The sequence below is a fragment of the Pholcus phalangioides genome, unplaced genomic scaffold, assembly GCF_987345545.1.
Source record: "Pholcus phalangioides strain wild (caught in Gottingen) unplaced genomic scaffold, Ppha-v1.0 ptg000008l_1, whole genome shotgun sequence".
Classification (NCBI taxonomy): Eukaryota; Metazoa; Arthropoda; class Arachnida; order Araneae; family Pholcidae; genus Pholcus; species Pholcus phalangioides.
In genome coordinates this window covers 35,983,275-35,990,922 of record NW_028301601.1, presented here as the reverse complement: position 1 = coordinate 35,990,922, position 7,648 = coordinate 35,983,275, and the positions used below count along the sequence as shown (strand labels likewise).

Sequence of the window (7,648 nt, the reverse complement as noted above, 5' to 3'; positions counted from 1 at the left end):
TCGTCGTATACCATCTGGTGGCCCTATTGTCATCTGCGAGCTATTAGCAGAATGTTGCCACCGTCCACTGCACGAAGCCATTCAACATATACATACGCTCCAAGGAGGGGAAATGCCATCTGTCTTTATAGCTTAGTTGGTAGAGCACTCGTCCGGATTTCGATTCCCGTGAGGGCAGATATGAATTTACCTTTCCTGAAACATCGGTATCTCCTCATTACGGACTTTCTACCGAATTTGTAAATGCTGCAACGTGTAGCCCCGACGTATTTATATTGTCAGAATTATGCTTGTTTCGTGTTCTTGCTGCCGTCTGTCTTCTATATTACGACCAGTGTTATCCGAGAATATAATTTTGAAAAGTAATTTCACTCCTATCAAACATTTAAAGGTTATTTCTTTTAAATCAGTGATTAACAACTCTATTAAAAAATTACCTAAAATTTGAAGGAGTATTTTCACTTACCAACAAGATTTGGAGTGAAATTAAATTTTTTTATGTGCACAAGTGTTTTTTTTAGTGGCAAACACTGTTATGAAGTGAAGATGAGAAATTATTTCAGTGCTGAAAAAAAACAACCTATTGGTAGCTAATGATATGAAGTCCACATAAAAGATCAGAGCTTATAGGACTTCCTCGATGGCAAAAAACAGCACATAATCTTAAAATGATTTTAAACATATATTATTATGGAAGCAGACTAGTAAAATGGTATCTTCAAGGAAAATTTCATTTATTAATGGATAAAAAGTCAATACAAAAACATCAAATTTCATGAATTACTCCAAGAAAAATAAAAATTTGATAAACTCTGCTGGTACATTTCAAAATATACATTTAAGTAAGTCTCCAAGTTTTTGTTACAAAAATATGCTATATACACATTTCACAAATGCACAATTATTCAATTGAAGAAATCCCATGCCAAATAAAGAAAAATATCTTTGTGTTTTGTATGCAAAATATTAAATTGTTTTTTTTTTGGTGTTATTACAAAAAAACTTTTTTGATATATCAAGGAAAGAAAAATGAAACGACATTACAGTTGAACATCCATATCCTAAACTAAAATAGTCTTTTTTTTTTTTTTAAATTTTATAAAACAAACACTGCAAGCAAATTTCTACATGTTTTAGCTTCAAAGCTCATTCTTTCAGCCTCTATGAACATTTTACTCATATTCAAAATTTCTTTTATCCAAAATGAGTTGAGCCTCTTTTATTTTGTCTATGGGAGGGTCTACCATATTTCTATAAGGCTACAGAAGAAAATTATGAACAGTGATAGGAAAATATCACATTCAACTTTCATAAAAAATCTTTTAAGATAAGATATATAACATTTGAGTCTCGCAACATATATTATGAAAACCAAGGCTTGACATATACCAGGCTCCAGAAGCTAAAATTACTAAATTGGAGTTTACAAACAGCACGAGAGAGAATTTCAGAAATTATAGCAATGTGTCTATCAACATGGAAAGGGCTTAAATTATTTTGAACTATATTTTTTGAAAGTAAAAAAGACACTTGTGGGTTCTTTGTTTTTTTAATATAGAACCTGGCTGGCGACTTTTTTTTCAGTTCATCAAGCACTGATAATTCATCTTAGTCAGAAGGTAGAAAAGCGATACAACACATAAAGTTACATTTCTACAACTCAAATTCCAGTAAGTTAAAAAATAATGTTCAGAGTGAAATATTTTCTAAGAATTTTTAATATTTCACAAAACATATCAAAATTGCAAGAAGAGTACTGAACGTACTGAGAAGTTTGAATGTATAATATTTGATAAGGTCAAGTTTGTCAAGTCATATGAAATTCATATCAACTACAGTACACGTTCGAGTCTCAATGTATATTGCACTTTGATCCTAACCAAAAGACACAGACGAGATCTAACTCGTATATAGTGCAAATCCTATATAAAGATACCTTCTATTATGATAAGCCCTTTTATAATAATACAGCTCTCTGGCCCAGATGAACTTTTCATAGTGTTAATATATTCTATCTCTAAAGGTCTCTTCACATTCTCTGAAAGTTATTTTTCCGCTTACCGAGGCTTGGTTCATCCTGGACTGAGTATGCTGTAAGGTTTTGAAGACCATACCCACAGAGGGACATAGACTCGGTTGAAGAGGGTGCACAGTAGAGCTACACGTGTACTTATTGGCACACAGGGCTTGAGTTATGAAGATACTTAATTTTTTGAATGTTTACATTGGATGAACGCAGGTATCAGGGAGATATGATCAATTATATATGATCAAGATACGGGATGAATAGGATGGACCATGAATTATTAGTACACAGTCAATCGACTGCTTTTACACGGGGACACCAGTATCGATCGGTAAGGGACAATTCCAGGTTATGGTGTCGCAGGGAAATTTTTCTCTAATAGGGTTGTTAATAAATGGAATAGCTTTCCTCCGGAGGCGATGAATTCTAACACAATTGGCACGTTTAGAAAGAAATATGATAAACATGTTGGGGTAAATCGAGAAGCTATCCATACTCCCCAAAGCAGAATATGCCGAAGTCTGCGACATATGTCACAGAACAATCGGGAAGCATTTTAAGAAAAATGTAGAAAACCCTATTATGAAAACTGCAGAACATTTCCAGTCAGTCGAGGGCTCATTGCAGAACAATGCAAAACATTCTGCTTTGGGGTCCATACTTAGAATAAGAAAGCCATAAATACATTTTATGGGCATTGTATAATTTTTTATCATGCATATGCATGTTGTTTATAATTTTTTTTATTGCATTTTTAATTGGGTTGCTTCATTTGTGAAATATATGCCATCCATATTTGTTATGAGCATCTTTTTCTCAGCCACCTGGTAGGGCATTTTGCCTGTAGTGGCCTTGTATTTGTATCTATTATGATAACTCCTTTATAAAGATATATTTCTCTAGTCTCTTGTGAGTATCTTTATATAGACATTTCACTATTGCGAATATACAAGTTCATCTTATAACACAATTGATGTAATATTCTCGAAGTGAAACAGTAAAAACTAAAAAAACTTAGTGGAATCCCGATTAACGGGGAGGGAGGAAATAGGTCCGAAATCACTTTGGATGTAGAGAACTTTTGTTTTGTATAGGCAATCCCTGAAAAATGTGAGAAAATAAAAGCCTGTCTATTAGGTAGATTTATCTTGTCTGATGGCAGATTTTATCCATACACATCCAGATATTTCACTTTTTAAATCAGTTGAGCCAATATCAGCTTGCCATAAACGATTTGTCCCCCACCACTATCTATAGTGGATCACTAGCTTTTTCAGCAAAATCATCAGCGATAGGAAATTTCATTGCTCTCTGAAACAAACAAAAACCACTAATACTTAACCATACATGCACTTTGTAAACATTCCTCTAGGAAATTTCTAACGAATTGGATACAGGCCCAAATGGATGCATTAAATATTAACACATTTATGTTGTCAGAGGCATGTTTCAAGTTTAATTGGTGCCAACATCTGCATTATATATTTTAAAGTAAAAATAGCATGTGACTCAATTTTTGTGTCATTTAAGTATCGTGTGAAAGGTCTGCTGAATTAGAACTTCATCAAATCTAGCTTTTCTAACATGTGCTTTCTTTTCGACAGTCACTGGTGGAAAAACTTAATTACACTCTTTAACTACTGCATGGTGTCATTTGCAATTGTAAAAAAAAGTTGTCTGAACACAATATAACATGGCACATCCCTTGATTGATTCACCATAAATTTTGAGTAATTAAATAATTGCTATTTCTTTTTTATACTTAACCCCAAGACCATATCAGACACTCATCTCTCTGTAACAAGGAAAGTGCTGCTTGAAAAGCTGATTTTGGTCTGGTATCGTTCATCAAGACTCTACTATTAATGTGCACAGAACCAAATGAGCCGAATACACTAGTGCCTCTACTTGCACGTGTATCAACTTGCCACGAGTAATTAAAAAAATCTATATATAGTAGATTATCGCTAATCCAGCTGTGTGATAGTCCAGCCCATTCAGTTATCCAGAATTTTTAGATGGGGGTTTTCTTCGAGCATAGAAGAGAAAAACATGCCACTGCACATAAGTTTATACAGACAACGCCTATTATAATGATTCCCCGTCCCCCCCTCATTCCATAGAAAATGAATGTTATATTGGAAGGTCATTATATCAAATGATTCAAAAAATTTCAACATTAGCTTCTTTTCTTTTTCCAACTGTTGCATTTTCCCTTCCTGTGATCGACTAGAAGGAGGAAATACAAACTCTTCTTTCATAATTGATTCATGGTTTTTAATTATAGTGAACAAAATACTCTTTGTCATCATACGTTTACATGTTGTTTCAACGAGTCAGTTATTTTGGCTGTTAACATCAATTTCTAGTCAACTTCTGCCAAAATGTTCAATTTGAGACCTACTGTCCCCCCGTATTAGCCGGCAAACTCGAAGGGCGCCAGAATTTTGAATGTTGGGTCTGGTCCATTCCTGACAAGCCAGAAAAAACGAGGCTTAACAAAGAACACATTATGCACGGTCTCGATAATTTTTTTAAATTAAGATATTTGAGAATTTTCCGAAATGCTGGTGTCCTTCAATGTTTCCTGGGATACCAGTTAATGCAAATACAGTAAAGATAGAATGCTCCAGTTATTAAAGACAGCCATGTCGAATGAACAATTTTCAGAATGAAGAAATAAGTTCTTTCGCCTGTATAACCTTACAATGAGAAATTAAGTAAAATTACGAAAAATCAACCACATGGGAAGTAGGAGTGAGCCATCATGTAAGAAAATAAAACAGTGGGGGAACCATCCACATCATCTAGTCGACCCGGCTCGTCCTGTTTCCAGTAAAGGGGGCTATTGAACTTCAGGGTTTTCAGCAGAAGTAACAAAACGTTATTTTTCCTTCTCCAACCATCAAAGGTCACACACATTCTCTCTCTCTCTCTCAAAGACAGATTTTTCTATTTCTTTGAAAAAAAAAAGGGGGGGGGGGAAGCGAGAGTAAAGGATTGAATAATAATTAATGGTTGTATCTACATATATGTTACAGCCAAAGCCCAAAGGCAACTTCGGGTGGCAAAATTTATTTATTTTGATCAATATTAATTGAATTCTGGAAATATTACTTTGTAAGGTGTGTGCTTTAATACACTGGTATCTAGAGTTACGAGCATCTTGACTAGAAAGAAATACAAAGATATAAAAATATCAGCCAAAAAATACCGGTGGTTCCCTGTTATAAGGTGTGTCTAAACACAAATGCTAGGTATTGTCGCTGAGTGGTTTGCTGGGATTTCCCATTCATGTGGACGATCGTCACAAAATATTTCATTGTGAGCGAAGCAACACACACTAGACGAATGCCAAACATGGAAGGCTCAGCAGATGATAGATTCAGGGCTATAAAATTTCTTTGGATCTCTTTGATTTCGCATAGTCAAAGGCTGCAGTTGGAACTTGATTGTGCATGGAAGTGGGGGGGGGGGGGGGAGTAACAAAAAACAAGAGGGAGAGAAAAAGCATGACAGAATCGCAAAGCAAAACCACGTCAGGACAAGTGAGCTTGAGTACAGCAGCTTCGTGAAGGAATTGGCACATTTCTGTCCTAATCCTAATAAACAAAATTATTATTAGCCTTAATTACAAAATATCCACAATATTCCTCGCTTGCCAAGGCTGTTATAACTGGAAAGTAACGAAATACTTAAACTCGTGAACAATTATTCAACTTCTCAGCATTAAACACTCAACGAAAGCTTATTTGGCGACTGTTAATAAAATGACTACCAACACTGGCAATGGAAAAAAATTCAGCCAAGCCTTAGATGGGATTGTTTTTTGGCAGTTAAAATAAGAGGTCGCCACTTGAATAACAAGCAGAAATAGGAACCTCAGGCAATATTATGTGTTATTTTTTAAAACCACTGCAATGATCATCGTGATAAGTAGGGTTTAAAAGAGCTTGTTTGCTTTAAAGAAGTTTGCTCATTCATAGAAATTTTCCATAAAACTAGTAACTCAAGGAGCCGCTGTATATGTTAATAGCAAAGTGGAGATACTTTGCACACTGGACATAATATGAGTCGCATGTTTTTGTATGATTAACATTGAAACAAAAGTACAATAAACAATGTTTCGTGTTAAACTTCTGAGGTATTTACAACTGTCATATAAAATATTATTGGGGAAAAAACCATAGAAAATAAGCAACAAAGATTTTAACCGATAATTTCTAGTGAAAGCTACAACAGTCATCTCGTGTTACAACTTCGAGAACTCCGGCGATTTGGTTTGCCTCGTGATGGTTGCCTCTGCCGCTTTGAGGACATCCTCACTCTGCAACATCGTCATGTTCCAGAAAGTCATAAACTCCAGTCCTTCTGCGACCGAATGGTCTCTCGAATAATCCAGAGCTATTTTAGTACCCTGGACAGCGACAGGACTTTTACTAGCGATCACACCAGCGAGTTTGTTAGCTGCGGCCAACATCCCATCTTTGTTTGCGAACACTCTACTGACAAGACCCATCTCTTTAGCTGTCAGGGAATCAATTTTCTCGCAGGTGAACACATACTCCCGCAGGAGACTGTCATTACCTATCATCTTGGGAAGCCTCTGGAGGGTGCCTAGATCTGCAGCGATGCCTATGTCGATCTCCTTGATGGAGAAGTAGGCATCTTGGGTGCAGTATCTGATGTCACACGCTGATATCAGATTGACACCGCCGCCTATGCAGCCACCGTGGACAGCTGCCACGACGGGCTTCTGACAGCCTTCGATGGCGGACACGGACTGCTGGTACTGCTCGATGACGGAACGGAGGTACTTGGCCTTCCTGGCGACGTCGTCCTTGCCGAGTATGTTGGACGTCATGTCCAGCATGTCGTTGAAATCGAGCCCTGCCGAGAACAGCTTGCCGTTGCCGGACACGATGACGGCCCTGCAATCCTTGTCGTCCTTGATCTTCCAGAAGCAGCTCCGGAGCTCCCTCCAGAACTCGTTGTTCATGGCGTTGCAGACGTCCGGGCGATTCAGCTGGACGTGCAGGACGTGTTTCTGTTCCGACAGCACGTTAAGTGTCTCGTACTGATAAGCTGACGCTGTCGACATCTTGGACTTCAAATGTATAGACACCGCTGACAATGTTTTCGTAAGCACTCTTGGAAAGACACTGCGAGATATGACGTAGCGGAAAAGCATTTCAAGATTGACGACTTTTCACCGGAAATCAACTTTAATTTCAAGTTTCTTTTTTCTTCTTCTTCCTCTTGGTTTTTTATTTGGTTTACGCAATGTTGTTTACATGTGACAGTCGCTGGTGTTGCCAGAGAGTCAGAATATTCGGATTTTTATCATCATGTTCGGAAGTTTTTGAATCAAATTTATTAGTTGATATTCATGTAGAGAAACCTTACAGGAGGATATATAAGTAGGGTGACCATACGTCCCGTATTTCCCGGGACAGTCCCGGTATTTTCTGTATTTTTGGCCTTCCCGACTTTTTGGCAAAAGTGTCCCGGTTTTTCCCGTATTTTACACGAAGCCTACTTGAATTTTTATTCTTTATTGAAGTCGAAGATTGAAATTATTTTTCAACTAATAAACTATATTATGATAATTACAACTATAAA

General features: G+C 36.8%; 1 pseudogene across 1 annotated transcript; it reads right to left on the bottom strand.

Moving 5' to 3' along the window:
- Nucleotides 1-725: 725 nt before the first annotated feature.
- Nucleotides 726-7,327, bottom strand: LOC149084223 (delta(3,5)-Delta(2,4)-dienoyl-CoA isomerase, mitochondrial pseudogene; annotated as a pseudogene). Its single transcript, XR_016192953.1, has one exon. The product of XR_016192953.1 is annotated as a delta(3,5)-Delta(2,4)-dienoyl-CoA isomerase, mitochondrial pseudogene (transcript).
- Nucleotides 7,328-7,648: the final 321 nt, after the last annotated feature.